At 41.4% G+C, this 23265-nt stretch overlaps 1 protein-coding gene across 2 annotated transcripts in view; it reads left to right on the top strand.

The window, feature by feature from the left end:
• FAT3 (FAT atypical cadherin 3) overlaps window positions 1-23265 on the top strand; it is a 508513-nt gene that overhangs the window by 87126 nt on the left and 398122 nt on the right. The window lies entirely within an intron of this gene.

Genomic DNA, 23265 nt, shown 5'->3' on the forward strand with positions numbered 1-23265 from the left:
CAGTCTCATGCCTTGGCACCGTCCATGCTTTCTGTCTCTTAATGTCACCTAGATTGCAAGCCTTCCGAAGTGGATTACCCTTACTCTAAAATTCTTCTCTCAATCTGCAGAGCTTGTCATACTGAAAAACAAACTTGTTTTAATGCTCTATGTGTATATGAATATACAACTATAGGCAGTGGTTTCAAGCACGTGTTTCAGAATTACGCAGATTTGGACTAATATCCTTGCTCCTCTACTGTTCACTCCCCGAGTCACTACAGGGGAAGCTACTTAACCTTTTTGAGTCCCAGTTTTCTTTTCTCCAAAGTGGGGACAAGAATACCTACTTGGAGGAAGAGATTAGATGGCAAAGTAAAGGTGGTGCCAGCCCGACCCACTAAATACCCAGGAACAGCTCAGCAGCGTTGTAATGCAAATTTGATTCACCGCAATCTAAAATACAGTCATTGTGTGAAGCAAGGTAACACATGTATGTGAGAGTCTTACAATGAGTCTGGTCCTACTTGGAAAGTGACCGAAGCACTCTTCTTTCGGCGAATCTGGGTGAGGTTTCCCTGTGTACGTTACCCAAACAAGTGTGTTCGTGTCAGTGTGTCCATCTACTGCCGTGAGCCAGGACCACTAGTCGGGGATGTGGAAATGTTTCTGGAGGAAAAGTGGAAAGAAAAGAACCAGAATGGCTTCTTTTATCCAAGGCTAATCCCATGAACGTCGGAGGGGAGGATATGGAGGTCTACCTAGAGTAGTTTTACGTTTGCTGAAGGGTGGATACGTTATAAAATCTTGCAGACACAGTGACTGGAAGGCGGGATTCAGAAATAGGTTCACATCAACTTGAAGCTGTACAAGTTCATTCTAGAGTGGGGGAGGGCTTGTGGAAGGGGGTCCAACGAAGGCATTCTGGGACCACACGGCCCGGGTTCGACTCCTGGGTCAGCCCCTTAGTTGTATGACCTTGGACAAGTCCGTTTGCTTTCCCGCGGCCAATTCCTTTAAATGTAAAGTGGGGATAAAAATAGCACTTACTTTCTAGGGTTGTTGTGAGGATTAAGTAAATTAATTTATGAAACTGCTTAGGACAATATATAGCAAAAAAAAAAAAAGCATTCAGGAAATGTTAGCTGTTATCATCTACCTACCTTCAGAGGGCTGAACGGTCACTTTTGCTGTTGCCAAGATTTTTTCTTTTCCTCTCTTTTTCTTTTTTTTCATGATTGCACCTGGATTTTTTTCTGATTTTCCGGGGGCAGATAAATGTATGACATTATGAATGATAAGTCCTCAGCCTGTTCTGTTATTAAATTACAGTTGTGGGCACAGTTACTTTATATATTAGGAATTGTTTATCATCCTTACCGATCTTTAAGAGGCAAAATCTGTACTTTGATAGGCCTGGGTAGCAAGGAACACATTTGCAGGCAGGATAAAAATTTAAACAGTCCCCACACTTCTGAGATTAGAATACCAACTAGTTCTTAGCAAAGGTGTTTACTCCGGATTCCAATTGCATTTCTTGTGCTCTGTGATGAATTCATCTAACCACAGCTGAAGTTTGGGGCAGGTCTGTCCCTCCACCTTCATTAATTTCTTGTCCTTGCTGCCTGCTGAAACTGCGTTGGCAGAACACGACTGTGCTTTCACGCTTCCTTTCTCTCTGCTCTTTTGCATTCAGAGTCTCAGGGATCCGACTTGTCACTAAGCCCAGTGTAGAGCCACTGATCTCTGAATTCTGCTAAGTTTTTCATGCTGTTACTCCAGAATGTACTACAAGGCTCACAGACGTTGCTACCCAGGCAGTTCCCAGGGGCAGCGTGGAGTTGCTCAGGAGCCAGCCTCTGTCTCGAATCTGGAGATGTGTGTGGCTGGCTGGCACACTGGCGCCAGGCCCACTCAGGTCACCTGTTCAGCGAGGAGTACAAGATTCTATTCGGCCAACATATACTGGGATTTTTACACTGGGTGGGACTTAATGCTAGGCAGCTTCACATGCCTCCTCGCTTATCCTTGCAACATCCTGGTCCCTATCTTGCAGATTGTTGAGGCTGCCTGAGGGAGACCCACCCTCTCAGCCTGAGTTTTGAACAATCTAAGAAAGAAAGCAAAAGAGCAAACATGGAGGCCAAGACATCAGCTTCATTGTGGAGAAGGGAAGTTGGCAGGTGTAAGACAGTGTCAGAGCCAAATGAGCTTGCAAAGGTTGAATCCCAAATTAGGCAGATGTACACACCAGTTACAACATCAGTGGGAGCCTCCTCACCTGCTCCCCAGACCCCAGCTGTATCTGAACTCTGGGTCGGGCCATCAAAATGGGCTTCCCTGTGGGCAGCTTATTCCCAAGAGGAAGAAGTATGGAGCTGAATGGAGCTTGCCTAGTTATTCTCCCCATATGTACTAAGCCAGTGAATCACCCCTCCTGGAGCTGAATGGAATGAGTCAAGTGTTGGAGAGAGGCCAGGAGTTTGTTTACGGAAAATATGTCTTTATGAAAACCAGTGTGGAGGAAAGTTCAGATGAGGAAACGGGAGCATGGAGAAACCCAGTAACTTGCAAAAATCTTCAACAGCTGCATAGCAGTGGAGCTGAAATTTGAATATCGTTTTTGTACTCTTCCACAGTAGACTGAGTGAGAGCTTTTCTCCAAATGAAAAATTAGAATGTTGACCGAAGAAAGAGCAGTGAAAGGTCATTTATCCTCTAGAATCCAAAACAAGATTTTACATAAACTATCCAAGAATGATAGGCAGGTTTTTTTCTCCCCTAGGTTTGCTAAAACCTCTGTACTTTTGTTAACTCTCTGTTGAAAGTTCTAGTGGCCTCGTCTTTCACGGTATGGGTCACTTTCTTCTCAGGAAGATATCCTGGCCACTGGACTTCTTCCTCCTAAAACTGACTCTGACCTGGTGGGACACCAGAGTCCGTGTCCTGATAAACTTGCTTTCAGACCACTGACTTTGGAAACCAGCTTCCTTCCCCACGCTAGGGGCTGCGAGAACTCTCTGCATAATTCCTACCTGCCCTGATGTACTCAGCATTGGTGGGCCAGCTGAGGGCCTGCTAACCTTCTTGAGGGCTTGGGTTTGTTTGTTTGTTTGTTTGTTTGTTTGTTTGTTTGTTTGTGGGGATTTTTGTTTTTTGTTTTTGTTCGTGGGTTTTTTTGTGTTTTTTGTTTGTTTTGTTTTGTTTTTTTTGCGAGAGAGAGAGGGTGTGCATGTGCATGGGGCGGGGATGGAGGGAGAGAGAGAATCTTAAGCAGACTCCATACCCAGTGTGGAGCCTGACGTGGAGCCCCATCTCATGACCCTGAGATCATGACCTGAGCCGAAATCAAGAGTTGGATGCTTAACTGACTGAGCCACCCAGGTGTCCCCTGAGGCCTTGTTTTTAAAACAAACTCCTTCTTCAAAGTGTTTAATATTTAAAAATTTTAACTGCATTTTTAAACTTTTGGAATTGGATGGCTCAATGGCATTTTCTTTAAGGACAGCTTGCATAGCTTTCAGCAGGCTTGGAACCCTGCTCTCAAATTGTATTCATATTCAGAGTATGGCTTCCTTGTGGCTGTGTGTGTGTTTGGGAGAGTGTATGTGTGTATGGAGGGATTTAAGGGTGCAATCCTGCTAGGCGACTTCCTGGAAGATCGTTCTGAATGAGCTACATAGAGGTCCTGAAGGAGACATACTGTCACAGCCTCTGGTTCCCATACAGGCTTTATGAACCATACACGGCTGGAAATAATTAGCAACTGCAAGATTTGGAAAGTAAGGAGGAAAGAGGTAAATCTTGTACCCAGAGTCAGACACGGGAATTTGGAGTGGTGTCTTCTTCCTGTGAATCAGACGTTGTATTCCAGAAGCCATGAGATCCCGAACTCTACTTACCTCTTAGGTGATGATTTTAGGAACCAAAAATATCCTTTGCCTTTGTGGTTCTGATAAACTGATAATACACGTTTTATAGGTTATGTACTTGAAATATTTATTAACGAGATAGGTTTACATTGTTTAGAAACGGGTCCTTCAGTATGGCCCATTTTAGTTGTAATATCGAAAATCCTCTAAACTTGGGCTTCCTCAAGAAGCCAAGAAGTTTTAAAATAGAATCCCAATCCCTGCTGGTCAGTATCTTGAAATTTACCCTGCAAATAGTTTTCTCAGCAATTGTAGAACAGCTTTTATTTAAAATTCTGCTGAGTACTTTGTTTCTTACTTTTTCTCTTTCCTGTCCTCATGGGTGAAACCCCAGTGGATAAGCGGGAAGGTTTAAGTGGTTCTGAAAGAGACCTTGTCAGCACTGGCCTGTCAGGAAGAAGCTGCAGCTTGAGGGACTCAGAAAAGAGAGTTGCCCCCCTAATGTGGTGAAGAAGTGTTTCCTATTTATGGCCAGGTTCATTGTCCCGGTCACTCTGGGGGAGCTTGTCCTGAGCCATTTAATTCGGGTTGGGAGGCTGGTGAACGTTCAGCACAGCATCGTGGATAAGGTTGTAACCAGTCTTCCATAACACGTCCTGCCTCTGATTCTCTTGAGCTAGCGTTATTCTCTGGACTGTCAAACTAGCACCTTTGGATATGTCTGTGACCTTGAAAATTAGAATAATTAAGTTTCCTCTGGCACAGCGGGACTTGATACGCATAATTAACAGCAGCCTGCAGTCCCTGGAGACCAAATTTATGAACGACATTAAAGGAGGAAGAAGCAAACCTTTTTGAATGAGGGGAAGTGAACATTAGTTATGTTAGCACGGCAGTATTTGGATGTTACATGCACGTAGATGTTTCTCTGAAATTTAGTAATGCATTTTCCCTTTGTTTTTCTTGGTAGCACACATCATATGAAAGAGGGAAAGTGAATAATTGGCAACCGAATTAAAGAACAGAGGCAGGATCTGAAGAACCATAGGGGAGAAAAAAAGTTAGTTGCAGGCTACATTAACTTTTTTGCAACAAAAACAATTTTTAGACCATGGTCATTGTGTATTTGCCTTTTATGGTCCTCACCTGGGACCATGCCTAGCAGGAACTGGTCACAAGTACATGCCTAAGAAATGTGCAACAAATATTTTTGAGTGTATCTTTTTTTTTAAGATTTTTTTATTTATTAGAGAGAGAGTGAGTGAGAGAAAGAGCATGAGGTGCGGGGCGGGGGTGCAGAGGGAGAGGGAGAAGCAGACTCCCCACGGAGCAGGGAGCCTGAGGTGGGACTCAATCCCAGCACCCTGAGATCATGACCTAAGCTGAAGGCAGATGCTTAACCGACTGAGCCACCCAGGAGCCCCCATTGAGTGTATCTCTTTTTAAATACTTTTTTAAACAACTCTGATTTTTTTATAGCGCTGTTTTCTCTAAAATTTTCTTAAATTATACATAGATAGGTAAACTGACATATAGGGAGAGAGACAGAGGGAGAGAGCCAGGAAGGGAGGGAGGAAGGGCAGGAGAGAAAGAGGTAGGACAACCTATTCTTTTAACCTATTGGTGGCTCTGAGTATGAGTGTTTGCTTTCAGCCAGTGGGAGTTAAAAGATCAGACGGTAGCTACACTCGCAGCCAACGGACATTAGCATTCCATCTATAAAGTCTGTCTGCTGATGAGCCCTTGTAATGATGTGTTCTCCTGCTGGATTCGTTCTATTCTTTATTTCATGTTGGAACTAATGCCAAAATGTATGCAAGTGACAGTGCCTAACTGTTCATGAAGATAAAGAATATCCATCTGACAGGAGAAACCTGGGTTTTATAGTGACCTCAGACACCTGCAAGTAAGTGATCCAGGCATGCAGTAGTAGGACCGACAGATGATTAGAGATTACTAGAAGTCTTTTACCATTATGAAAAGCATCATAAACACCTTTGCCACTGAGGAGGGTTTGAACAGTAACTTAGGAGTGGTAGCTGGGAAAGAATATGGCAGAGAAGAGATTTTCTAGAAAGCATGGAAGGATTGCTCAAGTACTGTGATGGGAACACATATCCACAGGGACAGTGCTCTAATGACCTTGTATACCGTGATTCAGCCAGTGCTAAAGGGAACAAGTACGTATTAATTTTTTGGTAGAAATGATGAAAAGGAGGGCAGGAGGATTAACTGTCTGTAAACATCCATCATGGCAACCTAAATCGATAATCCCTATTTTTGTTATTGATCTCGCCCCACTACCACTCGCATCGTTGCTGATTGGCTCCTCTTCTTCTCTCCCAGAATGAATCGGCATTGAGAGGATTTGAATATGAAGAAAATTACCCAAAAGATGTTCTGAGGCCCAGGTTCAGTGAATAGGTTATAGTAAGAAACATTATTGCTCAAATGCTGCTTCTCATACGTTCACTAGTAAAACCTAGTGCTGTGAGTTAAATATTGATCATGTGCCATTATGTACCATGTACAGTGTCCGTTAGGCTAGGCCGATGGTTGCCCCTTTCTCTGGGTCTTTTTGTTGTGTTAGTCATATCCCAAATTCTCTAGTGCTGAATGGAACACTCATCTTTTTGTACCTCTCCAGATCCTAATGTAAGAGTAGAGCCATTTCCCAAAACGTCTTCTGGAAAAAAAAAAAAAAAGTTCTATAAGCAGCTCAACTAACTAACTAACTAACTAACCAAATAACTAACTAAATGAAAATAATATGATCAAATGAGTCTGAGAAACACTGACCGCTCAATGACCGCTAATCTTGGAGAATCAAATTCCACGTAAACCTAGAGTAGTAGCTCTGAGAAGTCCTGGACTAAAGAAATTTGCTTTATTTAAACTTAAGTTTTGACTAACCGTATTCAATATGATCCAAAACTAATATTTATTGAGGGACTCTATTGGCCAAGACATTGTTTTATTGCCTGTCCTTGTTTTTTTTTTTTTTTTAATATAACACCTATCAACTGTCTAAGTAACATGTGAAACCATCAAATGCCCATTGAAGGGTACATGTAAGACTATGGACTTCATGGTCTAACTTGGCAGTATCCAATAGATAGATAATGCTAACCACATATGTGGTTGTAAATTTTCTAGTGAAACGGGCAAAAAAAAAAAAAAAACCCAGGTGAAAATAATTTTAGTAATATATTTTATTAACCCACTATATCTGAAGTATAAAAGTTATTAATAAGATATGTTCTATATTTTCTCAAAGTCCAGGGCATATTTTGCACTTACAACATACTTCAACTCATATTAGCTCCATTTCAAGAACTCCAGTAGCCATATGTGACCAGTGGCTACTATTCTGAACCGTGCAGGTCCATGCAAAGATGACTCAGGGAAAGTCTTGTCTGCCCTTCCTTCCAGGGGTATAATGCAGTCAGTTCTCATTTCATCCCAACAGCATCATCTGGAATTAGGCCAGCCTCTGTGAATTGGTTGGTAAGACATTTCAGCACACAACACTTACATTTCTTTGGTATTTCTGTTTCATTCAGCTCCAGTGTCAAGTTTGCTTAATGGGGAGGGAACACAATTGGTAGAAGTCTTCATGATTTAATGAAAGTCAACAGGAAGGTGTCTGGGAAACCTAATTTAACCATACCAGGATAAAATTTAATTTTATTTAGGGTAGACCCTTGAGTTGACTTTCTGCGTGTTGGAACCCTGATAGTATGTGGATATGGTTAAAAAAAAAAAAAAAAAGATTGAGACTTATTAGATGAACATTGGACTGATCTTTGAAGGCCAGAGAAATTTCAAATACAGTATACTTAGAATAGGTAATTGTGCATGTCTTTATTAGGGAACGGATGATAATAGCAATGCTCAACATCTCCATATGGCAAGGCCTATTTAATATGCATCATCTTTTCATCCTTACCATTCCATGAATTGCCTGACTGTATGGTTGAGGAAAATAAGACTTTGGAAGTCTAGGAAAATTTGACTAAGTTTCCACAGTTGTCAGCTTTGTTTAATGCCAGAGCCCATGCTCTTACAGAGCACAGGATTCTTATGTGCCTCTGCATCCAAGAACCCACAACCTTCTGGAATCAGCCAACACTGGGCACAGACAGGGTGGGATGGCTGTAGACTAACCATTAAAGGAGAATGAGCCCTTTGGGGGACTATCTCTGAATATCCTTGACACTAGGATGGTGTTCAAATGCTTTCTTCATTTTTGTGAATGTAAAGATGATAGCATTTCTATTTTAAAATTGGGGGATAGTTTGAAACTGGTCCTGGAGAGTCAAAATTATTCTCTGGGTATAGCTTCAGTTTATCCAAGCCTTGCAATTTCAACATGATGACGATCTCTGTTCCCAGAAATTGTGGCTCTGACAAGCTCCTGCTGCAGTCACTTCATTAATCTGATTCTAGCAGGACACCTGTTCACTACTGTGCTGTGTCGGCTGATAATCATGCAGTAGTTATGCTGTTAATTCATGGGCTGATGTCTTCCAGACTGCAGCAAGGCTTCCTGTAGGTAGTGATCTGGGAAATCAAATCAAGGAGGCAAGGAAAACATTGACAACTGTCTTGCTTCTGCTAGCTTGGTTATATGACATGTTTTGGGGAGGAAAGAATACCATTTGGTGAACATAGTCCTTTTCACTGGGCCACTCCTCAGCAGGAATTCTTTTACTTGAATGGTAGTATTAAACATGAACTCTTGAGGGAGATTTAACATGACCTAAATATAGCCCACTCCTTCCTTTCGGGTCTTGAAGTGACTTAACCTCTCAGAGTTTTTATCTGCATGATGGAATAATAATAGAGCAGCATCATAAGATGCAAACTCTTACCCCAATAACTACTCAGAGAATTTATTAACTTCCGTTACTATCATTTAGTAAATATGTATCAATGCCTGCTTTTTACTTACAAATATGGAAAAGCTTCTTGAAGAACATGGTACTCTAGTTCAGCTTTGTGTGACAGGAATAAAAAATTTAATAGCGATACGATAGAAGGGTGTTCCAGATGGGGGAGAAAGCTCCACGGGTGGTCTGATGTGTCTTGGACCCATGAGCTCTGAGAAGCTGCTAGTGCATCTTCATGGTTACAATCTCTTTGGAGAGCTTCTGGTAGCTGCCTGTGAGCTGCTTTGTGAACAGGACCCTGGCCCACCAAGGTTGCCCAGAGAAATGGGGGAGAAAAGCTAATCAGTGAACATCAGTGGATCTCCTTGCCTTAAAAAAAGTTCATCTAAAATTGCCTTATCCAATTCAGTCTAATCTCCCAGAATAAGACTCTATTTAATGTAATTATACATTAAAATGAACAGCTGAAACATCTCAGACCACTGGGTCAGAAGTAAGCCAGCCGTCCACCTGCCTCTCACCTGGCTCGTGGCTGAGATAAAAAGCATCGCCTTCCTCTTCAAAGCCTCCTACTGACGACCAGAAGAAAATCTCTTGATTTTTCCCAACATGGCACCTATTATTAGGTGGTTTCCAATTTCTTGTTCTTCTATCGTAAGCAGCGCTATGATGAGACTGTCGTATTCCAGCTCAGTTGTTTTTAGATATTTTAACTAATGGAATTTTATTGTATTTTTTGCCCTGGGGACTTGAAGCAATAGGTAGGACCATGCAGGGCTCACTGATAAATAATAAAGGCCCTAATGCCCATTAATCTATATTTAGCAGCAGTGTTTCCCTTGCTCTTTCTAGGTTCTGACATTTACTTGTACTTTAGCCCCTGTGTACATAGGTTTATACAGCTCCATTTTCCGTGGAAACACTTTCTTTAAATTTCCAGACCCATAAACATATACTTTTCTCTGCCATTTAGTCAACAGGGAAGAATGTTTGTTTAAGAGTGAGGTCCCGCTTGTTTCCTGTAATTTGTCAGGAAACTTTGAGAAACCTGGTGCTGTGATCCGCACTCCTTGTCTCTGCCACCCTCCTTCCCAGCCACAGCGGAGTGACCTTTTGTCTTCGTTTATGTCCCTCACCTGCTAGGTTTCCCAAGTGGCGTGGACCATCGTGACTGTCATTTTAAGGATGGATGGCTTTGCATTGGCTTCTCTAAAGATGTTTTACGTGGTAGGCTTTTATAGTGTGTGATATACTGCCGAGAGAAATGACAAGAGGCAGCCCCATTTTGCATGGTCTTGAGCCTGAGCAGACTGTGACACAGAGCGGTGCCCAGTTCCATAGAGAACACGGGAGTCCTTGCTTTGTTTCCAAGGTTTAGCCTTGGAAAGGAGCCTTCATTCAACAAGATTCATTAGCCGCTACTGTACCTGCCTTCCAGGGCTCAAACACACACACACTTGACTGTGGTTTGCGAAATTTGAATTCAGGCAAAATTTGCATCTGCCTTTTAGCATGTGTTAAGACCATTGATTCTGCTTCCCCATATCCAAAAGGCATCCACTGACAACTTTGAAATGCAGACATTCCTGTGTTACAATCCATTGACCCTTCCTGCAGCCTGGTCGGCTGACGTGCAGTCCTTCAGCAAGGACTGTGTGAGGATTGTGTGAGAGCGTGGCCCAGGAAGGCTGGGGGCCTGAAGGAGGCGGTGCCAGCGACTGTGAGCGGGTAGGATGGGTATGTTCAACCTTCAGAGAGCCTACTGGAGGGCTGGGCGCATCCCCATGCCCTGGGGCCTTACAGTTGGGGCTCCTATAGTGCTCACAAGGTCCCAGAGCGTGGAGTGATGGAAAGGGAAGAGCGGCTTTCCGTGCCTGGCTCAGCTCCTTGCTAGTTTTGCAGCTTGGTTAAATCTGAACACATCCCTGAGCCTTGGAGTATTAGGATCGTCCCTATTATGGTAGTAATCCTCTATGCTTGCCTATGTTCCGGGCTGTTGTCAGGTTCCATTAAGGAAGCGCCTCACATTCTCCGAAACTTATCTCTGACTTCACTGTCTATGCCTGGAGCAGAGGAGGTGCTCAGAAGCATTTGATGATTGAATGAATGTAAACTACTACGTGGACGATTTGGGTCAAACCTGTTCGAATTCGAGCAGATGTCCTCTCGTTCACTTCCTGCTCCTTGGAGGGTAGAACAGTTGCCTCACTGGCTTCATTGGGGGAACAGCCAGCCATGGTTTGATGTCACCATGCCTCTATCTAGCCAAACATCAAACCCACATTTCCCTAGGGTTGGAGAACGGGAATCTAGCTGTTGGAGGGCATGACTTCAAATGCTGGTTGATCTTTCACTTTGCATGCCTTGTCTGAATGCCTGGAGCCCCTTCAAAGTGTAATACTGAGCAAGAGGAGCTATGGTTGGTGCAAGGCAAAGAAAAAATATGTTTTCCTTTGTGTCTTTAGCCCAGGGTTTATTGCTGCCAGAGACCTATTTATTAGCCAGTTTTAAAAAGCAGCTGTTCTCTGTCTTCATTTTCCCTCCAATGATGTCTGCTTTGGATATTTGAGCACAGCTTAATTTTAGCAATGCTCTGTAAAAATGAGTCCTGGGAAATAGATTTTTTATCTCTATCAAAGGTTGGAGAAACGGAAGCATAAATATTGAATCCACATATTAAAGAGAGGGCAGATAATTAAGCTCTCGCCTGGTCCCTGGCAGCTTGTGATGTGTTTTTATTTTCTAGTGAATGAGTGATGTTTTTCAAAGGGAGGTGCCATGTGGGAAATCAGATCTCTGCTGAAGCATAGCAGTGATCCCTGCATTGTCATGTTCCGCACAGGTCCGGCTCTAACCCACGGGCAGGCGGCAGGGCTGGACTAATTACACAGCTGTCAGAATCCCACAAATGAATGGACTGGGAGTGCCGTTTCCTTATCTGTGACAGTTTGTTGCTTTGGATTTCACTCTTCCAACGGTAGTATTTTCGCAAGCAAGAGAGCATTCATATGCAATTGGGAACTTTCTGAAAACATCATTAGAAAGTATATTTGTACATGCGTGTGGCCCAACGATACAGAGCTTGCTCCCAGCCTAAAGCCACCATGGCTGATAAGACAAATAAAGGAAATTTAGAATCACGCTGAAAGGCAGTGACCTTTATACCCTGCAGAAACGTCCTCGTTCCTACACGCACAACACATGCACCCCGTACCTCGACGCTCATTAGATGTATGTTGTGGATGTCATCTAGCTAAAGTATGGTTATGTTGTAGACATATAATGGGAAGCTTTATGATAGAAGACGTTTGTCTGTGAGTAGGGAAGGGCACTCCACTCCTGATAAGCCATCACCTGCTGCCCTGCAGATACGTCGTGAAGTCATCAAGAAACCAGATAGGAGATCCTTTTTTGTTCTGAGCTGTATGAACCAGGGAAATGTTTGAAGGGCTATATTGTGCTAGCCATATAAGAGCCTATGGCTCAAGGAAAAACCAGCAAGACTGACCCTATCCTTAGTTAAAATTTGATCTTTTGTTTATCATGGATTCAAAAATTTTTAAACACTGCATTATGATATTATCTATCTAGATTATGGCTTTTGTTTTGTTTGTTTTTATTTTTGTTTTTTGCATCCTCTTCACTTTTGCATCTGGGACAGATACCTTACTTGCCTCACCCTTCCCGGCTCCTCAGAGGGTTCTTTGCATTTGTCTGTGAGGTGAGAGGACAAATCTAGGAACATCACCCACCTGTCCCTGCTGCCTAGCACACTCTCTTCTCCCCATTAAGCCTGATTATGTGATATAACTGAATCACATATAGTCCCCACAGTCACGGAGTTAATGGTCTGGAAGTAATGATTAAACATATTTATAAAATCACAGTAAACACATTCATAATTTTTTTTTTTTTACAAAATGCAAAACACCATTAAAAAACAAGCACATTATGGGGCACTTGGGTGGCAGTTGAGGGTCCCACTCTTGGTTTTGGCTCAGGTCATGCTCTCAGGATTGTGGGATCAAGCCCCGCATCAGTCTCTGTGTTCAGCATGGAGTCTGCTAGAGATTCTCTTGGTCTCCCTCTTCCTCTGCTCTCCCCCCTGTTCATGCTCTCTCTCTCTCTTCAAAATAAATAAACAAAATCTTAAAAAAGAAAAACAAGCACATTATGATGAAGTGACAAAGCATGGCAGGCGTGGTGATGGAGAACCTTCCTAGAATGGTTAAAAACAGCCTGATGAAGGAGCTGGTGTTCACCTTGACAACTGATGGGAAAAAGCGTCCACAAGATGAGATGGGGGAGAACTCCCAGCAAAGGACACTGTGTGGTGTGTGGGTGAAGAGCCAAAGTTAGAAAAAAAAAAAAAAGGTTGGCCGTTTCAATGAGCAGATGGGTGGGCAGGAGTGTAGTGAAGGAGGTGGTGCACAAGAGAGGGGCCAAGTCAGGGGCAAGGGCCAGGTTATGGAGGCCTTTGAAGGTTGAGCTCAGAAGTCTAGTGAGGGGAGTGTAGAAGCCATCTTCTCTGAGTGGCTTTCCTTCTCCCACTCTCCACCTCAGTGTGTCTACATCTTCCCCTGATCATTTACAGTGTAGTGAGTGCTTGTTTATGTATTGAAATCCCCTTCTAGTTGGAAAAGTCCACAAGGACAGGAATGGGTCTTGACTGTTTGCTTGTATTTCCTGTGCCTGGCATGGGGCTCAGTAAATATTGTGACATAAACTAATCCTTAGTGACATGGTGGTAGCGATAAATCAACCTGGCTGGGAAAAAAGAAGGGGGATACCTTGATGATACCCTCACCCTTTGGGACCGAAGCAGTCTGCCCCAAAAGAGAGTTGGGGCTCAGGAAATCTCCTTGTTGTATCACCAGGAGTCTTAGGACCAGAATCCCATACTCTGCATAGTGAGTGTTTTTATACTGTATATGTTTTCTTAGTTAATGTTCTTTCCCTTGGCTTATAAAGAAAATGCCAGCTCATTTCAGCTTTAGGGAGATTTTATCTGGAGTGTTAAGGCAGACTCATCATCCTTCTGTGTTTAGAAATGGCGGGGGAAGGTGAAAGCAAAGTGAACAAACACCAAGGGGAAGACAACCCAGGGAAAGCAGGGGGCCAACTGGGGGCCACTTACAGAACCCCCACAAAGCAGAGCTTCCTCCCTTTTTCTTCAGCGAGAAAGCCCAGGATGCTTGGTGAATATCTTGCCAGTCATGTCTTTGCTCATGCTGGAGAGTTCACAATCTAAATTATTCATTTGCTTTCAAGTGTTAACATCCCGGGCAGTAACTGATTCTCCTTTGTTAATGCTTTTCATTAGGAATTGTGTTTTATAGCCAGGACATGGAAACAACCTGAATGTCTGTTGATTGGAAAAGACTGGTGGGTAAATAAATTGTATATATACAGAAAATACATATAGCCAATGGAATATTATTCATCCATAAAAAAGAAGGAAATCCTGCCATTGGCCACAACATGGATAGACCTTACGGGCATTATATTAAGTGGACTAAGTCAAACATAGGAAAACAAATACTGTATGATCTCACTTATATAAGGAATCTAAAAAAACAAACTCATAGAAACAGGAGGTTGATGGTCGCCAGGGTCTGTGGGGTGGGGGAAATGGAGAGATGTTGGTCAAAGGGTATAAACTCTTAGTTTTAAAATCAACTAGTTTTGAGGATCTAATGTATAGCACGGTAACTATAGTTAACAATACTGTATTGTATGCTTGAGAAAGTTGCTAAGAGAGTAGATCTTAAAACTTCTCACCACACACCACACACACACACACACACACACACACACTCACACAAGTAAATATATGCAGTAGGGATGTGTTAACTAACCTTATTGTGGTGATCATTTCACAATATATAACATATATAAAATCATCATGTTGTACACCTCAAACTTCCACAATGCTACATTGCAATTATACCCCAGTAAAGTTGAAAAAGAAAGAATTGTGCTTTAGGAATTGAGATGGTGACAAATTATAAGAGGTTAAAAGAGTATTTGTCTTATTCCCTGGCCAACACAACTTCCAACACTTCATGTTCTCTTTTGTCTCAGAGAAATACTACTATCCTACGGCCAAACCTTTTGTCCATTTGGCACCTTTTATGCCCATTATTTTTTCCTTCTACGAGCACATGCTGGTGTCTGCTGTGGGCTGAGAACTGTGCTAAGCACCAAGATCCACGAATCCAATGGCCTGTGTGGAGAAGCCTCATCCTTGCTTGTTCATGGGGTGACAGAGGGTGTTTCGATGTGCTTTTGAGAAGCATGGTAGAGTGAGAAGGTTATTTTTCATGAGTATTTTGGGAAGCTTCACAGAAGAGCAAATATCTGTGCCAGCACTTAAAAGATCGCTAACAAATGTATAAGACTGACCAAATTTATGTACTGTTGGCTAAGTATAGTCTCTGGAATAGATAATGTAGCACAGTGGTTAAGAGTATGGTTCTGGGGCTGCCAGCGTGGCTCCATCAGTTGAGCGTCTAACTCTTGGTCTCAGCTCAGGTCCTGATTTCAGGGTTGTGATGTTGTGCCCCGAGGCCAGCTCCACACTCAGCAGGGAGTCTGCTCAAGATTTTCTTTCTTCCTCTCCCTCTGCCCCACCATGCTTCTCAATCACTCTCTCTCTTTCTAAAATAAATAAATAAATCTCAAAAAAAAAAAAAAAGAGTTCTGGTTCTGGAACAAAATGGCCTATGTACAATTTCCAGCTCTGCTAGCTGACAGGATGTGTAACCTCACAGAAGACTCTGAATCCCTCCAAATTCAGGTTCCTTATCTTTAAAATGGGGATAATACTAGGGGCGCCTGGGTGACTCCGATGGTTAAGCGTCTGCCTTCAGCTCAGGTCATGATCCCAGGGCCCTGGGATCGAGCCCTGCATTGGACTCCCTGCTCAGTGGGGAATCTGCTTCTCCCTCTCCCCCTGCTGCTCCCCTGCTTGTGCTCTCTCTCTCTGTCGAATAAATAAATAAAATCTTAAAAAAAAAATGGGGATAATACTAGAAGCTACCTCACAGAGTTCCTGTGAAAATAAATGAAATGGCCCATGTAAAGCACTTAGGGTAGTAACTGGCAATTAATGTGCTCAATAATTGGTAGTTATTTTTATTAGTGTCAGAATTGACATGGGGATTTTGTTAAAATATACCAGCCCTTGGGTCCCGCAGAGACTCACTCTGTCAGCTTTTCTAGGTGATTTCTAGAATCTGTGTTTCCAACAAGCACCCCAGGTTACTCTTACACAGACCATTGGTAGCCATATCTGTACTGGGGTTTGTCAACTCCAGGACTTCCAGTTAGAAAAACAGGGGCTTGAATTACAGTTTTCAACGTCTTCCTTTGGACAACAGCCTAAATTCTGTGGCCCTTGTTTCCTAACTTGTAAAACAGAGGTAATACGTACCAGCGTTTTGGTGAAACCACCTGAATGTCACAATACAATGAACTCACATACTTAGCACATAATAAGTGCGCAATAAAGCATGGTCATTGGTCTCACAAGCGTGTGCTACCCACTGTGTTAGATGCTGGGGATACGAAGACAATAGGCATCTTCAAGTTTCCAGTTAGAAGTATAAAGGGGGCTCCTGGGTGGCTCAGTCTGTTAAGCGTCTGCCTTAGGCTTGGGTCATGGTCTCAGGACCCTGGGATAGAGCCCCGCATTGGGCTTCCTGCTCAGTGGGGAGTCTGCTTCTCCCTCTCCTGCCTGCTCGTGCACTCTCTCGCTATCTCTGAAATAAATAATAAATAAAATCTCTTTTTTAAAAAGGATAAAGGATGACTAGTGCTTTAATGAACAATAACACCCAATAGTTGAAAGGGTGTAATAATTGGAAGGGCATTTTAAAATCATCTAGTCCCATGTGGTGGATGGATTACTCCTTTAACACTCCCTGCGAGTGGTGGTTATCTAAATGGCACATAACTGTCACAAGGGCTGTCTCTTAAAGCAAGCCAAAGCCTGCCTCATTGTGTATTCTAATTTATTGATCCTTGCATATAGGTTCCTCTGGGTCTCTGCAGAGTGAGCCACATCCTTGGTTAAAGTTGCCATCTTGAAATGTCTGAAGAAGATATCATGTTCCCTCTGATTTTAATTTCCCAAGTCAGTATACCCAACTACTCCAGTTGTTTCTCATACAGGATGATTTGGGACTTCCCCTATACCTACATTCGGCTCTCATTAGCAGGAATACCTTCACCCAGGAGGGAAGCTCAGGGAACATCTATCATGGCATGGATGCGTAGCAGAAGTAGATGTAGAGCCTCTTAAAAGGCCCATGTGGGAACTATTTCTCATAGAAATACACAATTGCCTCTGATAATCATGGATTGACCAATAATGCTAAGGTGGATGAATCTGATTATTGTGGAAGAACACTGAAAAGATGAATAGGAAAAATAAATGCTTCTGAACAGTTCTTAGAATATCCCCGAGCCTCAATCTAAGGCTCCAATTTCCGTTTAAAGTTACTTCTTTGGGATGTTGAAATATCTCTAGCATGGAAAGCTCATCTGACTTTGTTCTACTCATAACAATGAAAATGCTCTGGGACCTATTTGAGAGGACAATGCCATTTAAACCTTGAGAGCTAATGAGAAGGCCAAAGCATACATTTGATAAGCTTTGTCATCTTTTTGTCTGCAGATCATAGACCTTGCATTTTAATTTACTATACATAATGCTTTCTTAATGAGTTCCAGTGGATGGCCATTGAAACTTACTGGAGCAGCTGCCGATGTGATTAAGGGCGGGGAGAGATTGGGGGGAAAGCATTTATTTGATTTACGTGATATGCTGTTAGGGTAACTAATATTTGCAGCTAGGGTACAATAACAGAAAGGAAAAAAATCTTCAGTATTACTGTGGACAGGAGAAAGGTGCTAAATCAATTTATTTTTCCAATACGTGTGAAAACTACTAATTGCAAGCTAATGGAATTGCATTTTAAATGTTGAATGTCTTGCTAAAATACGGTTTACTTTATGCCAGGAAGTTCAGAGTAAGCCAATGCAATTATCAGAATTATTTTTAAAGTGAAAATTGAATTGAGGCGTCCTAGTACTGATTTGGGCCATGTTATAAAGCACTGCCTTCAAAAATGAATTGTGGCTTGGTAGAAGAGGAGAGAAAGGCTTGGAGATAACTCCTAAGAGTAAACCGTGAATGATCAAGGTCACAGATGTAATCGCCATGGTCACAAGCGCTAGTTATAGGGTGTTAGTGTTAGTAAGTGTTGGGAAGCACTTTCATGTGTATCGCCTCATTTAATTCTGTTAACAAATCTGTTCAGCAGGTTATTATTGTTTTTATCTTCCAGATGACAAAGCTGAGGCTCTACTAGCTTCATTAATTTATCTAAGGTAGGAATCATCAAATCGTGATTTGAACTTTCTGACTCTAAATTTCTTTTTTAGGGATAGTAATAATACCTTTACTTGGAACATTGTCATCTCAAAAGAAAGAAAAGTCATGTTATGAAAGTATTTGTTAAAATGTAGAGTACTATCTGTCTATATAGGTGTACAGGATGATATTACTGTTATCAATTACTCAGGTAAGCCAGGGGGTGAGAAAGGAAAATGGAAAACAAGCAGTCAAAAAGCTGAAGTTGAGGGGTTTATATAAATACGAAGAAAATGTTTCTGGATCTGTTTTTAGAGTTTTATCTCTTGGTTCTGAAACCATGATTCAATTCTATCACTTTTGCACCCAGCGTCTCTCACCGTATCCCCATCGTGCCTGTCCATTTGGCCTGGCCAAAGAGCCAGGTCTTTGACTTCTTCCTTAATGTCTTTTGACATATATAGTCTGATGCAGAGTATAACGCTTCTCTTTCATGAAAACATGCACAGACACACACACCCATGCACACTGGGGACCTTTTAATTATTATCTCCTTTCTTCCATTAATCCTTTCCTTGCCTTGGGTTAATCAAAAGAGTTATGATCCCAACTTCAGTCCCTACTCTGTATAAACTCTATATAAACATGCAAACTCATGACAACCCACTCAGCCATCCTTATTGCCCTGCCTGTAATTCATCCTGCCTGTGTCATGTGCTCAGAATGAGCCATTCACTTTTGATGCATGTTGCTGAGGGCCAGCATTACCACCGTGCCCTCTAATCTGGAGGCAACAGCATCACCATTTTTGAACATTGGCCTGAGATCCCACAGTTTCTCCAACACTAGGATGGAAGCATTAACTTCTTTCTCTTTCCGTGTTGGAAGAAAAGAATATACAAATGTTAACACAGGCTCATTGTCCTGTGTCAAAACCCTTGGGGTCAGAATTCAGAATACTCAACAATTTTTAAAATGCAATAGGAGGGGGCATATACTGTAACATATGCATGACATCCTCAGCAGGGTCTGGGGCAGTAGCTTGTAATCAAATACTTTTAATATTTCAGCTGCAAAACATATGGAGAGATACTCTGGTGGGCTGAATATAATAGCCTCACATTGGGCCAGGTTGGGTTTAATCATTAAATGGTTTCTGGTTGGACCAGGTTTTGCAATTAAATGAGTTTTCAGTGCTTTGGGGATTTTCAAACTGTGGCTAGATCAGGAATTGTAGCCCTGTAATAACAGAAGAGTCACTATGTAAAATAACTCTCCATGCCATTGTGCCTTGTTATAGAAATTTGACTTTTCTAGTTAGAAAGCAGTACATACTTTCTTATAATTAAATGCACTGAGTTAGAATATGGTTGGTCTAATTTGGTGCTTTATAAACTTGATAGAAGTCTTAGAACATTTTGTCTATATATCCTTTTTTAAATTATGTTCAGTTAGCCACAGTATAGTACATCATTAGTTTTTGATGTAGTGTTCAATGATTCATTAGTTGTGTATAACACTCAGTGGTTCATCAGATCACACGCCCTCCTTAATGCCCATCACCCGGCTACCCCATCCCCCTCCCCTCTGAAACCCTCAGTTTGTTTCCCAGGGTCCAGAGTCTCTCATGGTTCGTCTCCCTCTCTGATTTCTCCCCCTTCAGATTTCCTTCCCTTCCCCTGTGGTCCTCCCTGCTATTGCTTATATACCCTTTCTTACAGTATCTGGTATATTCAAAGGAGGTGTAGCATAATCACCCTTACCCTTTTTCTCTGAGCAACTGAGGAAGGGTCAGCACAAAGGCAAAAATGTTTTGGAGGTTGTGAGGGGTTTCAGAGGCTTTGTGCCAATCCTTACAGAACATTTTTCTCCCCCGATTATTTCTTTTTCCTGGATGTGAGGCCACAGCCAAACTACCAAGGTGTCTTATCATTCCAAAGTCATTTTCAAATATATTCTGAGTTTTAACACTGAATAGTAATTTCTCAGCATGGTTTCATTGTCTATTCGGGTCATAGCTTAACGGAGCAGAGGGCCGATCAAGGTCATTGTATAAGTTAGTGAAGATTAAAAGAGAAAAGGCCGGTGTGTGGGATCTTGATTGTTTCATTGAAAAACCCAAAATTGTTCAGGAACTCATAAATTAGCCCTGTTTAATGTTTATAAAGATAATTAGGGAAAGATTGCTTCAAAGTAATAACTGTTATAAAAATGAGCCCTTTTTAAAACCCTGATTTATAAAGCACTTATTTGCCTTCAAGAATTTTGGGGGCTGATTTATAAGCTGATTCACCATCTGTCTCTTTTTGGCAAAACAGGAGAAATGGTTGGGTACGATTTTAGGAGCTAGATTAAAATATTAATTGTATATTTTACATGAACAAGAAACAGGAGGAGGAGTTTTGCCTTTGACTATAGGTGACTCCTTTTTATAAAGTATCTTTTAAATTGCTCTACTTTGTGATTAGTTAAGATGAAAAATGTACTCTAAAAAGAAAACATAAAGCTTGAAAACAAATGGTGTTGTTAGTAAGCTTTTTTTTTTTTAAAGATATATTTATTTTTATTTGAGAGATGGTGGGGAGGGGCAGAGGGAGAGAGAAAGAGAGAGAATCCTCAAGCTGATTCCCTGCTGAGTGCAGAGCCCAATGTGCGGCCTGACCTGAGGCCGGATGGCGGCCGACCTGGGGCCCGATCCCGGAACCCTGAGATTATGACCTGAGCCGAAATCAAGAGCCGGAAGCTCAACTGACTGAGCCACCCAGGCACCCGTTAGTGAGCTTTTAACCAAAGTGTTAAAAGTTTCATTCAGTTTACACACCATAGCAATTAAATATCTGGGGCATATTATCTGATGATGCTCCAGTTCTAGATGCAGAAGAAACTTCTGTGTTCCCCAGGATTAATATTATCCATTGATTGAGGGCCTCCGATATGCCCACATTTTGGTTATTTTTACTATCTCTAAAGGTCCAGTAGCCATGCAGGGTTGAGACTGTGTTATATTGCCATGCTGATAAGCAGGAAATTGAGGATGAAGGGACTGAGGATTGGGCCCAAGACTGCATCCAGCTCTGTCTGACTTTGAAGGATATTCTCTCTCTCTTCTGACCTTGATTCTTTGAAAAGTTTGGATAATTATAAGCAAATATTTTATAAACTAAAAACAGTTATACCAGTGGTCTAGACCATCAGACTTTGGGATCAGGGTGTTTTAAAATCAGTCTTCTCTTTCTGAGTTGATGTCTTCTACTATCAGCTACATAATTTTCTAACCATCGGAATTCAGTTCTGGCTATATTTTCCACTTAAATCTGTCTTGACTCTCCTTAAACCGTCCTGAAATGTAAGCATAGACATAGAAACCATATGCCTACTCCATGACTGGGGTACAAATTGCCTTTCCCATTCCTTGTCTGTTTGTCTTAATTGTCTCATCTGTCTTACTTAGATTGTAAGCCCTTTGGGAAACACCAAGCCTTGCTGTGTATGGAACCCACAGAACTTCTTGGGTTATTATTTTCCATTAGGTGAGACAGCAGTGATCTAAGAATGATCATTTTTTGTGGGTTTGGCTGAAATGTCTGGCCATGGGAACACAAGGGCTGCATACACATACACACCGGTCTTATTTGTAGCTTTCAGTGGCCCTTGCAATCTGGTGCTTTTCAAAATTCTGTCTCTTAGATTAATTTTCTTCCTGTGAGTCTAATTCTGAGACAATCTCCACTATACTCATAGGCATAGCTTTTAAAAAAGCATTTCATATACTTTATGGAAATTTTAGAGGAAAAATATAGGAATAAAAAGAAGGAAATATAATCCCATAAACTAGCATAACTTCACTTACTGTCATATTTTTTCCTTAAGAATTTTTTGCAGCCTGCTTTTTTCATTTAATATATTTTTAACATTCTTCCATACATTAAACATTCTTCTGTAAATGCTGTTTTAATGTCTGTATAGCAGTCTACTTTATGGGTATGTCAATCCCTTTTTTCTGTTGGAGAATTTCATGTTTTTTTTCTTTTCGTGGCTATTATTTAAGTATACGGTTTGTTGTATTTGTTATTATAAACAACGCTTTGATGAACATCTTTGGATGTTTGAAATCTTTTAACCTACTTTTATTCCTTTCTTAGCTTTAATCCATTTAAGTGTGATTATTTGATCAAGGGGTATGAGTAGTTTAAAGGCCTTAATACATTTGTTTTCTATAATTTTTTTAGCAAAGGATCAGTGTCAACACGTAAAAAGAAATTCTACAAAAAACAGTCCAATAGAAAACTTGGCAAATGTCTTGACTAAGAATTTAATAGAATGTAAGTCAAAATATGCAGTAAATGTGAGAAGATGCTCACCTTTAGTAGTAATCAGGGAAACAAATTAAAACTACAAGAACCATTGCACATCCGTAAGTTTGGCAGAAATTAAATTTGGCTTTCACCAAGTGGTTTTGAGGCTGTAAAGAAACTCATGCACTGTTGCACAGGGCGTCAATTGCTTCAACTTTGGAGAACAATTCACCAAGATCTCCTGAGGGAGAGTAGAAGATATACTTACGCTAATCAATACTGGAGAAGATTCTCCTGAAAGTGCTTGCAAATTTATCACAGTGTTACTTCTCATAGCAAGAAGCTGGAAACATCTTCAAAGTCCATCTCTGGAAGAATGGATAAGCATAGTGTAGCATATTCATGCAGTTGAATACTCTAGATCTGTGAAATTAATAAGCCAGAGCTACATTTATCAGTACAAATCTTAAAAAACATGTTGTTGAGAGAAAAAGGAGGCTTCAAAAAAGCCTGCTTTTTGTACATTATGTATATCATTTGAAAAATACTTAAAACATACAGAAATTATTTTATATTATTTTTGGAGATATTCACATGGAGTAAATATATCAGTAAGTGGTAGTGATGTATGGAGGGAAATGGAGTGGAACCGTCTGCAAATGGCTCTCAGTTCTATCTGTGAAGTTTTAGCTCTCAAGCTAAATGAGCAGTACGTACGTAGCATACCTTATATTATTCCTCTACATTTTTTAGCATTCCGAAACATAAATGAACAATTTTACTTCCCCCAGCACTATAAATGAGCATCCACTCCTCCTGCTCTTCCCTGCATGGACCACCCCATTGCT

The sequence above is a fragment of the Neomonachus schauinslandi genome, chromosome 11, assembly GCF_002201575.2.
Source record: "Neomonachus schauinslandi chromosome 11, ASM220157v2, whole genome shotgun sequence".
In the NCBI taxonomy this organism is placed as follows: Eukaryota; Metazoa; Chordata; class Mammalia; order Carnivora; family Phocidae; genus Neomonachus; species Neomonachus schauinslandi.